At 39.3% G+C, this 19,832-nt stretch overlaps 1 protein-coding gene across 5 annotated transcripts in view; it reads left to right on the forward strand.

Annotated features, from left to right (window-relative positions):
• The window catches only part of KLHL32 (kelch like family member 32), a 151,452-nt gene that overhangs the window by 23,790 nt on the left and 107,830 nt on the right, over nt 1-19,832 (forward strand). For all 5 annotated transcript variants that reach the window (XM_075087321.1, XM_075087320.1, XM_075087318.1 and 2 more), the window contains exon 2: nt 3,732-3,854. The gene's annotated coding sequence lies outside the window, so the exon portion shown is untranslated. The remainder of the gene's footprint in view (nt 1-3,731; nt 3,855-19,832) is intronic.

Raw genomic sequence — 19,832 nt, forward strand, 5'->3', positions numbered from 1 at the left:
TTTGACTTTAGCTAACTGTGGAGTTCAAAATAGAGATCTCAAGAGCTGAAGTGTGGAATTTATTTAAAGGGGATAACAGTACCTGTTTTGTGGGTTTAGTATATGCCTTAGCTGAAGTGCCTTTGGGTTTTTTTTTAATTCTTGTTTTTTCTTTTTCTCCTTTAGTAGAAAGCCCGGGCAAACAAACAGGAAGGGAACAGAACTCCTTTCTGGCAGGGTCTTAGTGCATCAGGACTGCAGAGTGTACTGGAGAGTATGCCATATCCCTGCTGTGCTGAGCTTCTTATCCTCAGTGAGGTTACATTAAAATCCACTATGCATTGCTTGTGGTCAGTGGTGACTTTTGCATACAAATGCAACTGCTGTATTTGCTTGTTGGGAAAATGCATAGAAAATTGAATGATGCAATACAACTATGAGATCTGGTGCATTTACTTTTCATGTATGTGCTTCATCCTCCAAAGAGAATTACAGAAGTGCAAAAACATAGGAGTTGCTGAAATGTAAATAAGAGGACTGGAAGTGCTTTGCGTGCTTGCTTCGGGAGGATAACTATGAATGAAGGTGGAACAGAAGTAGGAATTCAGCTTTACAGAGAGCAAGTCAAACTGCAAAATGTTTCTGTAGCCAGGGCTGGTTGTCTAATAAATGAAGTTCTCATCTACTAATGTGACTGGGCCCGCAAGTATATACTCAGTTTGAAGTGTGCCATTTGAATTTTTTTTTTTTAAATCATCTGGACAGGCTGGATCGATGGGCCGAGGCCAACTGTATGAGGTCTAACAAGGCCAAGTGCTGGGTCCTGCACTTGGGTCACAAAAACCCCATGCAACGCTACAGGCTTGGGGAAGAGTGGCTGGAGAGCTGCCTGGAGGAAAAGGACCTGGGGGTGCTGGTTGACAGGCGCCTGAACATGAGCCAACAGTGTGCCCAGGTGGGCAAGGCGGCCAACGGCATCCTGGCTTGTAACAGGAATAGTGTGGCCAGCAGGAGCAGGGCAGTGATAGTGCCCCTGTACTCGGCACTGGTGAGGCTGCACGTCAAATACTGTGTTCAGTTTTGGGCCCCTCACTACAAGAAGGACATTTTGTTGCTGGAGCGTGTCCAGAGAAGGGCAACGAAACTGGTGAAGGGTCTAGAGAGCAAGCCTTCTGAGGAGCGGCTGAGGGAACTGGGGTTGTTTAGCCTGGAGAAGAGGAGGCTGAGGGGAGACCTTATCGTTCTCTACAACTACCTGAAAGGAGGCTGTAGTGAGGCAGGTGTTGGTCTCTTCTCCCAAGTAACTAGCGATAGGACAAGAGGAAATGAACTCAGGCTGCATCAGGGGAGATTTAGGTTGGATATTAGGAAAAATGTGTTTACTGCAAGAGTGGTCAGGCATTGGAAGAGGCTGCCCAGAGAGGTTGTGGATTCACCATCCCTGGAGGTGTTCAAAAAATATGTAGGCATGGCACTTCAGGGCATGGTTTAGAAGACATGGTAGTGTTGTGTTGATGGTTGGACTTGATGATCTTAAAGGTCTTTTCCAACCTTAATAATTCAATGATTCTATGGTTTTTATTTTATTAGGATTGTTCACTTTCTTTAAGACCTTTTAATCAGGTCGATCGTGTTAGGCACTTTATGGAGTCAGATTCCATGCTTTAGATCTTTGGATGCGTATGACATAAGAGACTTACTGAAGATGAGAACAAGTCATGCACAAAACTATTGTAGTTTATACTTATTGCAGCTGTTCACATTTCCACAATATTTCAAATCTGGCATAGTGCAACTCTAAACTACTGTAAAGGGAGGAAAGCTGCTAGACAGGCCATTCAAATTTACTCTCTTTACTAATTAGAAGTAGCTCTTGCACTATGGACTTGCATTGATTTTTAGTGATGTTGCTGGATAAATGAAGAGAATTAAGGATCTAATAACTGATCTCAGTCAACTGTAATTCGTGGGAATTTAAGACATAAATACCTCTAGTTTTCACCTCCCTCTGCTCATGTAGCAGAGCATGTGCCTGAATTTTTGGCTGGTCATGAGATGTTGCTATGGGTTTGTACCGTAACACCAGCAGGATGGTGGCAACACAAGTGTTGCTGGTACTCTGGGGCAATAATTTGTTGCAGAGCTCAGGGCATACAGGGTAAGGGGAGTAGAAGTGTCTTCAGTGGCATAAATTGTTTCACTGAATTACACATTATGCTTCTACATTTTGTCCTGTCACTGGTCTGCATACTGTGAATACTGAAAATTGTTTTGGGAACCCAAGGAATGACTTTTTATGGGCTGCATCTTTATTTTCTGACTTATTAATTCTTTGGTGAGAGAGGTTACTATGTAATTACCAGGTAGCCCACAGCAAACCAGACCAAGTCCTGAAGACTTAAAAGCAGGGAGGGGGGAGGGGGAAGCGGTAGTACAGCTGCAGTGATCTAAAGATACGGGAGAGGTGATGGGTGGCATTTTGTTTGGTTTTTACGGGGTTTTGTAGGTTTTTTTTCTTTTTCTGATCCAGTTGATATAGTCTGTGGGAAGGAGAAAAAAAGGACAAGGCTTATGAATCAAAGTGTTTCTTTTGAGGCCTGAGGAGGGCACAGAAGTCTAAACACTTGTCTGTTTCTTTTATAATTCTATTTCTGATATTAATTAAAGATCAGGGATTAAAAATGATTTAAGATCTTCTTTTTAAAGTGTTTTTCCTTGTAACAGAAACTTTTCTCCAAATAAGGGGAAGTTGTGTCTCAGGCTAAGGAGGGTGGGGGAAGTTTGAAGAAAATCTTGAGCTGTAAATTCAGATCCTTCTATTTGAAGGAGGAAAAAAGCCCCTCTACCTGTTCTCAGTTAAGATTATTTTCCATCTGCTTATCTGTGTGATGCACACAATTGAAAACTGTCAGAAGAAACAGACTTTATCAGAACATTCAGTCTAATGGATTTACAATCCCTTATCTGGATAGATGGATGACAACTGAGTAGAAGTTGTGGATCAGTCTCTCTTTGCCTTTCTGTCATGGTTTGATACAAGATGTTCTGCAGCAATACTGGCAATACTGCCCTCCTGCTGCAGCTTGTTGCTCTGGTGTTTTGCTTGCATCACTGTTTGTGGGGGTGTACTGTGAGCTGGATCAACAGCATGCCTCTTAAAGCTTTAAGGAAAAACAAACAAACAAATGAAAACCAACCACAAAACCAGAAAGCAAACCCTAAATATCAAAAAGCAGCCCCATAGAAGTTCTGATATATTCTTTAGGCAGGTCAGGCAAGAGAATGAAGTACAGAAGCCAGTGTAGCTGCTGAACTTGTACCTGTTCTATCTTGAAAGAAGAGCAACCAGCTGCCTTGCCCTGTAATGAATATATGCTGACTAGAGAAAGACCTGTTGACTGTAAGTGCTTAGTTTTCTTTCATATACTAGGGGGCAAAAGGTGTTAAATTAGTGTTTTTATTTACCAGATTCTTGCGCTGAATTGGAGTAAGGAAATGTTTTTACTGCAGCTTGCCATAAATAAACAGAAGGGTGTTTGAAAATCCTGACCAGCTTTTGTGTAGGAGAGAGCAATCATAACAAACTGGTTCTGTGAGACGCTGAAAACAAATAAAAGATGAGCTGTTATTCATGGTTTACAAAAGCAGAGGAGATTGTGCAGAAAAGAAGCAAGTTATTTTCAATTACTGAAAACCATTGTTTGCAAACCTAGGACAAATTTTAGTAACATTTCATGTTCTCCTGTTTTCAGTTTTTAGAAGATCTCGGGAAACCAACGGCAATGATTTTAACCAACTTCAGCCTCAGAAGAGGGTGAAAATCTTCTCCAACTACTGCATTCAATACTGCTAGCAGTCTCTTGAATCTCCCCAAGGTATTTCCAAGAACATTTCCTACCTGTTTCTGTGTGTTACAGTCTTGCAGAGGGTTACAACGCTGCAGTTAGCTGAAGCGAAGAATCAGTTCCCCTAACAAAACTTCTCATACAAGGAAAGCTCTTCTTTTAGTACTTAAATTAATGAGATTACCATCTACTACTTTGAAGTTATTTTCCTTATTATTTTGTGTTCTTGGCATTTTTGAGTCTAACATTACTGTACAAAGAGATAGGCAGGCAATACTTAGATAAGCAGAGTATTTCCAGTTGTGAATCTGAAGGATGGATGGATTTATTTTGGGGAGTTTCTTTTAAGTAGGGAGTTGTTAAATGACACAAAATCTCAAAATCAATATTCCATTTTTATTTGTCCTGGTTTTGGCTGAGGGAGAGTTAATTTTCCTCCTAGTAGTTGGTATAGTGCTGTGGTTTGGATTTAGTATGAGACTAATGTTGATAACACACTGATGTACTAGTTGCTGCTAAGCAGTACTTACACTAAGTCAGGGACTTATCTGCTTCCCACGCTCTGCCAGGTGCACAAGAAGCTGGGAGGCGAGGAGGCACAGCCAGGACAGCTGATCCAAACTGGCCAAAGGGATATTCCATATCATATGATGTCATGCTTAGTATATAAACTGGAGAGTTGTCCAGGTGGCAGTGATTGCTACCTGGGGACTGGCTAGGCATTGCTTGACAGGTGGTGAGTGGTTACAACACTTGTTTTTCCTGAGTGTTGTTTCTCTTTCTCTCTTTGTTGTTTTTGTTACCATTTATTCTTATTTTATTTCAGTCATTAAACTGTTCTTATCTCAACCCACGCGTTTTCTTACTTTTGCCCTTCCAGTTCTCTCCCCTGTCCCATGTGGGGGGAGGGTGAGCAGGCAGCTGTGTGGGGCTTAGTTGCCAGCTGGTGTTAAACCAGGACATTACTTTATATTGATACTGTGTGTTTGTGACTGAGTAATGTCTGAGTATCTTGAGCTGATAACTCACATTAGTGTTTTGCAACTTTTTTGTTGTTTTCATGCAATCACGCCTGTGACCCAAAGAAAGTATCTAGCCTTAAAAGGGTAGACTCAGACTAGAAATGGAGCTGATGAAATGGTAAAAAAAATCATGCCTAAGGCTGCACCTTTTTCTTAGTTATTCCCTATGTGGAGCAGAAACCTGTCTTAAGCAATCTTGGGGTCTTCACAGAGAATCTCTTGGTTGTAGGGATCCACTGGAACCAAGTAGGCTGGAAAACTGTAACCATAGATCAAATGTGTTTGTGGCTATGATGGTGGGAAAAAGAAATACAAAGTTTTACAGAAGGGACGAAAACTTCCATATAAACATATCATCAGGACATACAAGTTGACTGTGCTGTGCAGAGGTACCCACTTAGCTCTGAACAAAGTAGCAAAGCCCATAGGAACAGCATTGTTAGTACAGTGTTTTGTGTGGGTAACATGAGAAACTACTTAGATGTCTCTGCAAGCCTCTGCATTGGGCTGTGTTGAATGCAGGTGAGGTGGTGATCCTTTAGGAATTGCACATTGGTAAATTCCAATCCAGATTCAGAAATTTTATTCTCTGTCAGTGAGACATGGCCTTATGTGTGGTAAATTGGGGAAATACTGGGGAAGTCCCAGCAGTATTGCTGCATCGGATTTCGATTCATCTCTGAGCAGGTTTGTATTGCCAGTAGCACTTACTGAAGGAATTTGATAAATACTTAAGAGCAAATAGCTTTTAGTTCTAGTTAGCCTTTAGTTTGTGCTCCTTCTCTCCTGAAGTGGGTGGGAAGAGCCTGTGTTTGGTTGTATCATGATCAGTGTAAATACAGAGGTGAAAGCTTGCATTTGTTTTTCAAAAGTAACTGAGAGTTGCATGAGAGCATGCTGCAAAGCTACTCATAAGTAGTGATGCTTCTGTCTGCTCACTGACTGGCAGCACTGTTAGGTCTAAGAGTTAAAGCGCTGCAAGGTAGAGAAAGATCTTTCAAACCTATTTTTGCATTATAGATTTCTTTATTTATTAGAGAACAAGAGTCTCCTGATTAGGTAGGGGTGACTGTAGTGTTGCCACATAAAGGAGTGAACCTGGCCAAAGCTAGAAGTCAACCCTTTGTTTGGTTATAGTGACTCAGACCATCTGGATGCAGTCCTGCACTTGTTGGCTGCATTTGGTATGTTACTGTCCAAAGATGGAAAAGAAGCAGTGAGTCTGTGCTTAGAGTGCTGGATCATGTACAATACAACTGCTCAGTTCATTGGCAAGGTAAGGAGTAGTCTGTCCCCTGCAAATCCTCTGATTCAAATCCAGGTTTTTGTGTGTGCCATTTGGTAAAGAGAGAAATCAAACACCATTTAATTATCCTCTTAGTCCTTGGAACTGTCTGCAGTATCCTTAGGCTTAGTCATTGGAGGGGGCAGGTGGGTGCTTCAGGCCATCTTTATGCCAGTCATCACCTTTTGGGCCAGTGTGTCTCTGTTCCCAGATCAAGACATTGATGAATAGCTTCCATTTGTTATATCATTCAATGGCTTTTAATTTAAGCAGTGTCAGCCTCAAGCATTCAAACACTGAAAGCTAGTTCCCAGACACCAGTAATTAAATAAATTCAGACACTTGCCATCAGAATTCATAAGTCTGGTGTTACATTATGTTTTCAGGCTTCTCTCCGTAATCTTCAGACCTATAAACTTTATTTTTTGTTTGAAATGAAAGCTTCAGGTGCAGTTTGATTCCAGGAGATACATTTGGTGACAGGGGAGTAAACCACCATGACTACTTTATTTTGGCTTTTTCTTACCTTAAAATGTGTGCTTTTCGTTGTTTTTTAGTTTTTTCTGATCAGTGCTTACCTTTGACTGCAACAAAACTTTTCTCGTGTGGTAGAGGCCGAGTTAGCGTTTTCTTTCCTAAATCAGTCTGTATCAAATTCTAATTTAAAAGGTCCATTGCTTTTAGTGGTGATACTGTCCCATTGATTCTTCTAGAGATGTACTAGCACTGATACATTTAAATTTTATTATTTGTTGTGGACCAACTGTAGAGTCAACATAGGTAGCTTCCATGTAGATTAGAGGCTTGGAATCTAAACTAATGAAAAACTAATTGGAGTAAAAGAAAGTCTTAGTGTTGTGATACAGTGTAGAAGTCAGAATAATATTGTAAAATACAGTAATTCAGATTCCTCCCAAGGAAGTTAACTTTATTAAAGCTTATGAAGTGTCTACCATAAAATAGTATTGTTTTGTTGGGCATATGCAGTTTAATTTGGTCATCATTCCTTTGTGAAATGGATTGTCCCTTTTATGTCAACAAACATTGCTTTTGGGTGTCTAAAAGTTCATAGCAGCTGGAATCAAACGCTTTCCACTCAAACAAGAATGATTATTAAGAAAGTAATCTCTAATCATGCTGATACCATTAATATTTAATGTGCTTTAAATAATTAAGAATGTTAGTGTGAGATCTTGTAGATAAAGTGCACAGTTAAGGCAATTAACAGCATGAGAACTCGTTAAATGAGTTGTTTGATGTAAATTCTTTTCCACTAAAGAAAAAAGAGAAAAAAAGGGAATGTCTAAATGAAAAAAAACCTGTGTAATGAAAGTCTGCTAACTCTATGGTGTGAACTGTAAAAAGTTTGTGGGTCTTTCAAATTTAGTCAGAGCTTTTACTTCTTCAAGGACTTCAATAACATATTTAGGGATGAAGGAACTGTTTTGTCCTTAAACATGTCCGTGCAGAAAGATTTTGGGGAAGAAATCTCGTCAGGCTCTTGTTGAGTTTTGGTATTCCCACATCCAGGAAAATCTTCTCTGTTTTCTGGGACATGACAACAACAGTAATAGGCTATTGTTCTCCTGTTCGTAATTAAAAGTTTACTGTGGTTTTGAATCCCTTCTCTGCCCGGCAGTGTGTCCACCATGGCCTCTAGCAATCTGGTCTTGAAGCATACCCAGAGGAAGATGCAACTGCTCACTAAGCTAGCTTCACGTTCAACATCACTGATTTGGTGCTGAGTGAAGTGCCTCTTCTCCAGGGACTGCACCTACCCCCTCTTTTCCCAGCTGTGGCTTGCTTGTTACCTGAATGCCTTTTCCAGTTCTTAGCATCCAAACCCAAAGGCCTGTTCCATGCTGAAATCTTAGGTATCAGGAGAAGTGTAATAAGTTACCTCCCACTGTGTAAGGAGCTTCATTCCTTTTATTGCAAGAAGATCATTAAAATATGAGTAGCTGATTATTTAAAGATTTAATTTCTTCATTCTTCACTGTTGGGAATGCTTTACACATGTGTACCCTTAGAGAACTGCTTGCCAATAGCTAGGAATTTAATAATTTGCCTAGCTGCATCTGTAGGAGTGATCTAGCATTAATCTTTCACTATTTTTTTTCAAATATGTAGCAGTATTTCTACTAGCAAGCTATGAAACATTGCAATAAAAAGATTCACAGAAATGTAGGCTGTTAAAGTATGAATTTAGTCTAATTCTCATTGAAGTCCTTGACCAAATTATTGATGAATTTGAAAATAGCTGGGTTTGACCTGAAATAAATAGTACAATATGGTATATTTTGTAGAAGTTAATGGATACTGAGTACTCTGAATTTAAAAATCTGAGTACTTGCTGTGGTTTTCCCAGATATACTCAGAAGAAACCTCTTTCAAGAAGGCTTCTTAGTGTGCCTTAATTCTGAAATGTTCTGATTTGTTCCCTTTACCTTTGACTCTTTGAAGCATTGTATTTAAAAACAAATTTTTGTTGTTGTTGGGCATTTATGCAAGGTGCTTTTATTGGTTTGGAGTTCTTTCAAGTGATGAACATCTATCAGAAAACTTCTTGGAAATATACTCACTGAAACTTAAGTTACATAAAATAAATTCTTTTGCTTTTTGTCAGGAGTCATTCAGGGATCAACTTACTTGCTGAAACATTGATGTCTAGTGCCATTTGAGATACTGATCCAGAAGAGACTGGATGTCGTTTGTGTCCTACATCATATCTCTCATCTCCCCTGGGAGATGTCTTAGTTACTGTAGGGGGTCTGAAATGATAATAAATTTATGTATATTATCAACTGAATTTAAGTCTTAATTGAGCTTAATCAGCAAACAATAAAAATCAGTACATGCGTGTTTTGCTTATTGTTGCTGTACGCTTCTATGGGAGAACTTATCTTGGGCCGCGTATCTCCGGGACACAGGGCTCCACCCACCCTGGGGACAGTGATGCACAGACATCAATATGATGGATACAAAATGCCCGTTTATTTAGCTGCGTCACACGCTTATATAGCTCTTGCGCTTCCTGTTCCTGCCACTCCTATGGGAAGGAGTCTGTCTTTCCGTCACATCCCGTGATCTTCCGGTCGCCGATCCCTGTCTATTCCCCTACAGCTTATGAAGTATTAGTTTTGTTTATCAAGTGAAATAATAAACTTTATATAAACATCAGTTGCACCAGGATTGCTACTGAGTTTTCCTATCCTTAAAAAAACCCAAACAAACAAAAAAAAACCCCACACCAAAAAAAACTTGCTATGACAAGATAAGTCTTTTTAGTGTTCTAGTAAGTTTGCTTTGGATTGGTATAAATTATAGCCAGAAGTTCAAAGGATTCTTAGGCTGTTCCAATAAATGGAAAGACTGCAACTCCTAAATGTGCTGCACCAGGACACTTGAGAGATGTGGACGCATGTACATATGCTATGATTTTAATAGGATTTCCTGTTTTTTTCCCCTTCTGTTTCCTTTTAAGAGATAGTCTCTTAAAGAAGATTGGAATGTGGAATAAATAGGGCATATGGGACTAATGTGCTCTTGCATGCATACCATTTTCGTAGTCTCAGCTGTACCGTAGAGAATCACACAAAACACATGATTGTCTAGGTTGGAAGGGACCTCTTGAGATCATTTAGTCAACTCCCCTTATTCAAGCAGGGTCAGCTAGAGCAGGTTGTCCAGGGCTGCATCCAGAGGTGTTTTGAGTACCTCCAAGAATGGAGATTCCACAACCTCTCTGGACAATCTGTTCTGGTGTTTAATTATCCTCACAGTAAAAAGTATTTTCTTGTTTTCAGATGGAATTTCATGTGTGTTAATTTATGCCCATTAAGTTATAGAAGAAGGAATATTTTAACTTGAATTAGGAGTAGCTATTTGTAGCATTTAGTGATTTTTAACAAGGTAATTATTGTCCTTACAATTTAAAAAAATAGATATGTTATTTTAGAAACAAGTGCTCCTAGAGCCTTTTAAATTATATATATTTTTTTATATTGTCATGTATACAGACATCATGTTGGCAAAAGCTGAACTCCACTTGTGTCCAAGGAATTATGCTTGGCACTGTTTAGCTCTTCCAAATGTAGTGGGCTTCTGCTGACTGGCGTGCAATTCATAAACTTCAGTTAGGCATTTAGGGCTGTCTCCACAAATCATCTTACGTTTGGTTCTAGGAGCAATATTGACAAACCTTACTTGCTGAAACAAAACTTGCTAAAACAAACTTAATTGCTCAGCTTCCTAGTTTAATGTCTGAGTAGTGATAGATGCTTAAGAACAAAGATTCTGTAGCAAGCCACAAGTTGTTTGCATGTGTATGAAGGGAAGGACAGGACGTCAGTTTAGCCGATAGAAAAAAAATCAGAGATATATGTGTTAAAAATTCCTCACTCTTCTGGAAGTAAGCACTTAACTGTAGCCTTACAAAGTCTTTTATAGTGCCTATGTCACCAAAAGCTGGGAATAAAACTCCTTAACACCAGGTGTGTTAAAGAGCAGGCATTACTTTATTTGGCACCAAGTGCACAGGGGATAATTTCTCCTAGTGTGCACACCTACCATAATTCCTTTTTGACATTCACATATGAAAGTTAACACAACATGCCTATCTAACGCATAATCGTTGACCTGACTGGGCATCCCCATCTTCCATTGGTCTGTATCTTCTCTGCTTAAGTTGAAAGCCACAGTGTGATTTTAATTCACTGCGCACGCTCAAGAGGAGTGTGGTCCTTTTGTCCGTCAGTTGAGTCGGTGGTCGCAGTCTCTCCCTGCCGGAATTACCTTTCCCCCAGTTTCTGTGCTTCAGTGCCTTCTGAGCCAAGATGTTCCTTTTTAGCACTGCTGACTGATTTGTGGCCTTCCCTTTCCTTCACAACCTTCTTTGTAGCAGGATGTTTCCACTGTTAGTCCCTGAAATTCTGCTGAGTTGTATTATTTTAGGAGGTTCTTGTTAATGAGGCGTTCATTGCTAATACCCTCTTGTCTGGCCTAAGCATTATTCACTATCTTGTTAAAATTCTCAGGTGTTAGTCTCTACTCCTAACTATGATTCTTTTTTAACTACTACTAACTCCTGCGCTATTGCATTTCATCCAAGAAGAATATATATGTATATGTATGTTTGAGGGAACACCTGTATTCACAGTGCCCTTCTGAATGTAAGCAGCAGGTTGTTTCATGAAAGAAGCATTTTACTTTTCTTTTGAAATTTAGCTTCTCCTGTGGTGTGCGTGTTGTGTGGTTTGTTTTGGGTTTTGGTTTTTTTGTGTGTGTGTGTATTTTTCTTTTTTTTTTTTTTAATAACTTCAGAACTGTTGATGCACCACTTGCCTCATAATGGATCTGAGTTCAGTTGTCCTTGCTGTGATGGGCATTCAAAACTGTTCCTCTCACCTCTTATGAAGAGTAAAATAACTATCAGACTTGAGGCAGAACTAGGTACGCATTATTCCTGCTTCCCTCCCACTCTTGTGGTTTACTGTTCCACTAAGAATGTACACTTTGGGTCAGAAGGAGAGATCGTAAGAACAGATGGTGCGGATAGGGAGACCCAGTTCTGTCCTGGGAGCTGGCACCAGAAGATTGAATTGCCATTTTGAAAACAGGGCTGTAATACAAGTTTCATGTATACACTGGTGCACAAGTATTAAGGAAATGGGAGATTTGAATATACTGTTTCTTGTTTGTTCAGCTTAGAAGCAGAGCAGATACAAAATACAGCTGTTTACAGCTCTCCAGTTAGAGTATCTGTGCACTCACTGAGTACTTCTACACATTTCCATTACTGAGATGAGGTTATTGCTGAGAAGTGACAGCAAATGAGGCAGTTTCTGGTTTGTCTTTTGACTGCCAAATGTGTCAACAGTTAATGCTAGTCAGATCTGACTTGTGAATTTATACAAGTTAAAAAACAAAATCCACTGAACTATCCAGTCTGTCTTCAAATCTGTATATACTCAAAGGATTTTAAGTATTAATTCTGAGATTGTCTCTGAAAAAGAGTAGAGCATGTTGAAATCTGATGTTTGCAAACAAGACCTCAAGTGTCTCTCTCTAATAACCTAATTGATATGGCTTAATTAGAGTGATCTTTTACTTTAGTACAAGGTATTATCTTAAAGTGAGTTTCTTAAAGCATGTTGTCAAAGGCATGACTCACACTACAAAATACATCATATGCATCCTCAAAATTAGTCTTTTTAGACTATATTTCCTGGCACCTCCCCTCCCTACCTGGTATGTCCTTTCTGTTCTGAGATAAATTTTTATTTGCTGATTGACGCTGCGCATTAATGACAGCGGTCAGTATCAGAACATTTTCTAGGTAGCTGGTCTGGAACATAGAATAAATTCTGTGTTAGAAATGGAACGTATGTTAAGCAGAGGATGAGAGAAAACAAGAAATCTCCTGTTTCAGTAGAACATGCTAGTATTGAAGTCTAGATATCTTGTGCAAAGCCTAAATAAAAGCTCTGAATCAATCCCTAGAGAAGAGGAATCCACTAACTCCACAATCAGCTTGGACAGGGCATTCAGCTATTTTCCTGAATAAGAGGTCAGGTGTCCTGATGTTTTCCTTTGTTACCAGCAGATCTGTGAACCTTACCTTCCCCTGGCAGGGGGTGGGAACTGCACCATTCCCAACCTTCTTAATGCTTTGGAAGCTCACACTATAGCAGGTTTAACTCACAGGGAGTAGGGAAAAGGCCACAGTTAGTTCCCCTAGTAAATCTGTCCCTCGATACCCTTCAAGAGTTGAGAGAGCAATTTTCCTTCTGTTGGTATAGTAAGAGTTTTCTGTCTTGATTAAATTGGTTTTGCTTCCTTTGTCTGGTTACAACTTTGTACAGCCCTGTGTATATAGCGAAACTCCTCCAGATTTTTGGCTATGGGGTACAAAAAATCACTCTGACTTCTTCCATGCTACTTTTCCCCATCCCAGATCATGCTTATCTGTGTTCTTTTCTAGCTTAGCTAGTTGAGGTTATAGAGGTAGCAATGACTGTGTAAATGTGTTAGAGGCAGTGAATGTAAGAAGTGGTCTACAGTAATAAAATTGTATACCTGATGAAAATCCTATTTTTTCTAAGCAACAGATTTTTTTTTTCTGATCTGCAGAAGGCAGTGTAAGCAGGGTGAAGGGCTGGAATAAACCATCTGTCATGGGGATAGCAAGTGAGGGATTGTAGCTAGGGAAACCAGTGTCCTTCCAGAATGACAGAGGCTTAATGCTTTGTTAATCTGTAACCATGGTGCTTACAGTGCTTCTGAATGAAACTTTTGGATGGTTTAATGAAAGCTTGGAATAAAAAAAAGTACAGTTCAGATATGCTGAGAGCCCTAAAGAAAGTGGGTCAAAAGAAGTTACTGCTGCAAGATGTAGTGGTGCAAGTTCTAAAGTTCAGATTTTGCATGCTCCAGGTCACAGTTTTGTGAGACAGTAACTGCTGTGCAGGAAGCAGTATTGAAGATGACTTATGTATACCTCTTCGATCTGTCTTACCTCTGATTAGACCTTATAGGTTTATTCTTAAAGACAAGAGCATCTTTACAGTTACTGCTGCATATTTATCTGTGGCAGTGTCAGTATAACTCACACTGCAAGAGTCCTCTACAAAATCTCCCAGCTGTGTCTGTCTTCTAGAAAAAAAAAAACAAAGTCAGATGTTGGTCTGTCCTGTATGTCCTGTCAGATTATGTGTTTCTGAATTATAGCATATTTCAAAAATGTAGTAGTGGTAAGAAGTAGTAACTGGGATAGTCTACTACAAGGTGGAGGAGAGAAACTTCTGGAGGAGCACCTTTCTGCCAGTTACTGTTGGAGGGTAATTAAATAACTTCCCATCACAGAAGAGATGATCTGTGATTAGTGTGTGGGACAGATGGGAGGTGGTGGAGGTGATCATCCCTTCCTTGGGGCAGCTGATCCAGGTGGCAGCTCTCCTTCCAGGATGAAGATGGGTCTGGCAGGACAAGAGAAGTGCAACAAGGAGCTGTGCAAGGGACAAGACTGTAAGAGAGCACTAAGAGGAGCAGGGAGCAGATGCCTGTCAGGTTCTACATGACTGAAAGGGAATATTCCCCAAAACCAGAGATGACTGTGCGGGATTTACTGCTTATGGCTTTTGTGATTGCAGTGTGTAACAGAATTTGGAGATGGGCAGCCCTCTCCATTCTCTCCCCTACGTCTCACCCACAAACAATGGCCAGAAATAAATTTGTCTGTAAGTCTTATTTATTCTGGTCATCTAATTAGTTTGGATTTTCTCTTTCAAACTATAATTTTTTTAATGTTTCAATCAAACCTGACTTTTCAATATAGAAGTGTTTTAATCACTCTGAGTTTTCCTTAGTAAAGGTCTAGATTAGGTGGATCTACTTCAGAGCTTTAGCTAACTTCAGGTCCTGTCACTCCTACTTAAACTTGTAAGTCAATTAGAAGGGAATAGCATGAAAAGCTGCATGTGAAAATTCCTTTTATACTTAAAGCAGCTTGTAGTTCAGCAGTAACACAGGCATCACTGTAATACAAGAGTTTATGCTGGAATGGCATTAACAAGGTTTATATAAGTTTGGATATAATCTAAGTGTGGAAAAGGGCCCAAGGGGAGCTTGTGTGTCTTCCTAATATTGTTACCCCCACTGACTTTGGTTTTAACACAAGCATAAGTCATATGAGAAGAATTTCACTTTGCCTTTTTTAAAAAAAAAAAAAAAATCAAACATTCACGTGTTAGAAAATGTTGGAATTACCTGTGCCTTTTCTTGTAGTAAGATGGTCATAGGCAACTTTACTTTGGGAATTGGAGCACTTAAGTTTTTGCCTTTTCTAGCATTCTTAGCTTCATGGGCATGTAACTTTTTCACACTTTTTAAAAAGCAAACCAAAGGGAAAAAAATCTTGAAGAGCTGTACTGACTGTATGGAACAGCAGCATAATTGGAATCATTAGCACTGAGCTCTGTTGCCCGAGTAAACTGTCAGGTATTATTCATTATATTCCAGCACAGTCAGCAGAAAGTGAAGGCGAGTGTTCTGCAGATCCTTCTCCACAAAAAAAGATGTGAAACTTGGTGATCTTAATTTCTATTATAAAATCTAGATGGAATGGGCTTCAACAGACATTGATTCTTTTGGTTGCTTTCTTCCAAATCTGATGTTTTTGTGTCACATGCAGGTTTTAGTCCAGGATCTTCCATGCCGTTGGTTCTTCGTCTTTCTTCTCTGTGCCTTCCCAGTCTTTGCTTCTGAACTGAGCATTCAGCCTTCTCCCCAGCAATTAAAATTATTCCCAGCTGACCTCTGGCTTCTCTTCCTGTGACTGCGCTGTGGAAAAAAATATCCATCCTTTCTCCTCAGTTTTGCCCAGATACTCGTCTGATGTCAGTGTTGTGCGCTATTCCACTGCTTCCCCTCGCCCTTTGCAAAAGAGGAAAACCAAGAAACAACTGCAGCTGTCTGACCTGGTTGTCATCACCAGCTTGCTCCTTACTGTCTTTTTGTTTCCTCTTCCATCTTCTTTCCCACTCTTCATCTTCCTCTTGGCCTCACCCATCAAGATGAATGTTGCTGCCCAATTTGCTTAAAGCTGCCTTATGGCATCTTTTGATGCCCTCTTCTCTTTGCAGAAAGGTGTTTGCAAATATCTTTGTTTTCTCATGTTGAAGAGTGGGGAATAGTTGACAAGCCAGTTATGTTGCAACAGGCTAGAAGGTAGCTACTGTTCCTCCAGAGCGGAATTCTGTGCTTTTAGTGTTTGATTGAAATGGCAAATTATTTTTTCTGTCCAAAAAAAGGTCAAGAACCCAGAAGCTCTGCAATAAAGGAAGATTTTGAATGTCCTTGACTGGGAATTTGAACTTTGTACAAAATATGTTTTAAATTAGCAGTGCATACATTAACAAAGGATCTCAAATAACATATTTTTATGTTTTAATATTCATTAATAACTGGACCACATCTCTTCCACCTCTCCACTCCCCTCCTATTTCCATGTGAAAGACATTTATGAAAAACGTAATAGAGAAAAACAAATTTATGAAACTGCCTAAGATGGTTCCTATGTTAGGAGTTTGCTAGAACTTCAAATGTTCTTGCACAACACTGTGTTTGGTGGGGGGATTCAAAAGCCTTGTTTCTGCTAGTAACATTGCATGGCCCATTCCAGGCCAGAGCCTGAAACACTAACATCCTTATCAGCAGACCTTTATAACAATCTCTGGCAAGGTCTTGACCTGAGCCATCTAGTGCTCTCCCAAAACGTTTCCAGGCATGGCTTGGAAGTTAGTTGGTGGCTTTTCCCAGTTAGTTGTTTGGATGCAGCCATGTTATTTTGGAGGCCACAGGACACCAAATGTGGGATAGTTGGCTGTATGGGCAAAGGAACCAGCGCTGGCACCGTTAAATTTGCTGATGTCGGTGAAACTTTCCCTGCCTTCTGAGGATGTACGTTGGTGAAATTATATATACTTCCGGTGAAGAAGTGTCTAGGGTTTCCTTTGGCCTGTTAAAGTATATGAAAAAAAATCACGCTAATTTAATCATATGAGGTAAAATTTGATAGTGATCAGTTACTGAATGACTTGAATAAATTGTCAAAATAGAAACATGGAGGTCAGTAATCTTTTGCAATGCTCTGATGTTTGGAGAACTGTGGGTTGGTCATACTGTTACGTACAGGCTTTTTTTTTCCCCTCTCTGATTCCTGGCATTAAAAGCACCCACTGAACACACAGCAAGTATTTTATGCATAGTAATTATGCTGTGAGTGGAGAAAAAGACTCCTTGAAATAGTCTGGTCACTGTCCTGGAGGTATAAATTATCCTGAAGTTCTGCCACCCTGTGGCTACCTAAGGTCATTCTTAGAAGGTGCATGTTTACTTAGCTACTGGAATTGACAGCCTCTTTCGTTTGAACTTAGTGAATGCTATTTGTGGAGAAAGTTGGACTGTTATAGGTCCCATAGAGATGTATAAACTCTCTCTGCTTTTATTGAAAGATATAAGTACTCATTCACCGGAAATGCCGTTAGTTAATAAATCTCATGATGGTGTCGTATGTAGACACATAACTGGTCACCTCAGTTACGCAGGGCTGTCCACAATCCAGTGATCACATATGCTTTTCTTAGTATTTTTAGGTGGTTTTAAGCAGAAAATATGATCATTTATGTTTCAGTCATAGGTATAAAATGTTTAAGTTCATGTAGACTAATTGCCAAGATAGTCTGCAATCTACAGTACGGTATATTCCTGTCTGGTGTAAATACACCATATGCAGGTTTGAAGTAGTTTCAAAAACATACCCATGTATTTTTGACTCTTACTACTCTAGAAAAGAATGATTGTTGAGTTCAGTAGAAGCACCCTGATGGTTGTGACAGTTAAAAATCCCAGGCTTGTAGGAGCGAGGCCCTGATGAAGTTGACAGCATTTCAGAGCACACCTCACTCATATGTGTCTCTTTCAGTGTTCATTTCTAGAATTACAAGGAGAAATAATTATGATCTCTATTGTTAAATTTCTGTTGCCCTCCCTTATAAAGCATTTTGGCATCGTTTAGAGAAGCCTTCCAAATTTTGCAATAGACAGGTCAAATTTCCTAGAAAAAAATGTTTACATTTAAAGAACAGGGGTTTTTTTTTGTTGTTGTTGTTGGTTTTTATCCAATGAAAATGCAAAAGAAATTCCAAAAGGAAGTTCAATTACAAGCTACTGAAGTCACCCTGTCTTGTCTTTTCTTGAGCTCTGCAGAAAAAAATATTGAAAGCATACTTTGGCAAAGTAACTGAAGATTTAGATTCACGCCAGCAGCAGTATGCCTGAAAACTAAAATACCAGAGAGCTTTTGCCCTGTCCCTTTATAATGACTGTGCACTCAATGTATGGTTTAGATACTTCAATTTGACAGTGCTTTGCATATTTGTTGCCCAAGTTTCAGAAAGATGAGAAAATAAGGTCATAGAATAGTTTGGTCTGGAAAGGACCTTTAAAGGTCATCTAGTCCAGTCTCCTGAAATGAGCAGAGACATCTTCAACTATATCAGGATCAAGTTGTAATATTGTTCTCCTAACAATGACACGTGGGTCAGCTGTCAGGAGTGGCCTTCTCCTTTTACCAGGTAAGTAGCTGGTATCACAGCTTAAATGATAGTAACAGTGAGTGGCTCTGAAAAGCTAAGCTGATAGTATACGGCAGTAAGTTATGTAAAACTTTTTCTTTTCAGATGAAAAATGTTGAAGCGTATACACTCATCCTCGTGTCGTTTCCAGTAGAACTGCAGGCTTTTTCCTTTCATGGGTAGTATGCTGCTCTGTTGAGCTGTGTCATTGCATGTTGTTTTATCAGTAGAATTCAACAACCTCTTGCTGAAGAGTAGCGTAGGTAAAATATGCCTCATGTTACACAGACAACCATAAACTTGGCTCTTTTTTTTTTTTTAATCTGAATGCCTCTTCAGAAAAAATGTTCTGAAAACTGTTATATTCAGATATGTAGAAGATACAGAGCTGCAAAGAGGATACAAAGACATAAAGATGTGGTTCTGCTCTTACATCCTTTACCCCTGTGGTTTCATTTTATATTTCTGTGGTTAATATCTCAATGATTTGTGAAGTCAGATGGTAATTTGGAAGTGATAGACAATAAACTTCATGCTTCTAATTGACTGCAGCTTATGACCTGAAGATAGCAATGACCTTTTCAATCTTGCAAGAAGATAGTTTGTAACTAATCAGAAGAGTGAAACAGTTTGATTTTTTTCTTACTGTGTTTTACTTTATTATTGATTTTGTTGAATGTTTTCTTGCATTGTTTTGATCGACTCTTATTTTTCCAAACAAATCCAGGTTTTCAATTTTTTGCTCCCTTGGTGGTGTAATTTTCATTAAATCTAAGGTTTCCTCCCCACCCCCCCACCCCCTGGTACTAGGAATGCTTTCTCGTGAAAAATCACTGTATTGAGGCACTACATTAGATGTGACACTTGTGGTTGAGCTGCATTATGGTTTCACTGACAACACTGGGCAGTGGTAGAGTCCTCACAGTTGTGGCATTCTTGAACATTCCCATGGAATGGGAAGAATCTTTCAATTCTCAGGGACCTTACCGAAAAAGGGAAAAAATAGTGTCTCCCAGGCAAGTGGGAGAAGTGTGTTAATATACTCAGAAGAGCAAGTTTGCAATCAAACTTTTTTTTAGCTGTTTGCAAGTGTGTCCCTTTTGACATTAATTTGGCAGAACTGATAAAAAATAGAAGATAATGCTGTCCTTTATTTTCTGTGAATGGTAAGCTCATATAGTCTCGTTTCTGAAGACGCTTTTACTCTGAGAGAAGGTGAAGTACAGGTTGAAAGGATGATTTATTATGCCTTACTAAAACCAGAGTACTTTTAAAGACAAAACCAGAAGCTTCTATGAATAAGGATCTAAACTAGGACAGAAAATTGCCGTGGGTCTTAATGGTCTTATTCTGCATCCATGACAGCCTCCTTCAGGATGTGCTATGAAGTCATTCTATAAGGAAATTAATGTAGTATACTTATGATAACTTTTAAATGTTGCATTTTCTTTTTACATAAAGACCAATTTAAAACAGATATTTGAAGTTGTCAAAGGGAAAATAATATTTCATAGAGTTCAAATGCTTTATCTTCATGACATATTGAGCTGGTTCAAAATTTTGCTTT

Source organism: Phalacrocorax aristotelis, chromosome 3 (assembly GCF_949628215.1).
Source record: "Phalacrocorax aristotelis chromosome 3, bGulAri2.1, whole genome shotgun sequence".
NCBI lineage: Eukaryota > Metazoa > Chordata > Aves > Suliformes > Phalacrocoracidae > Phalacrocorax > Phalacrocorax aristotelis.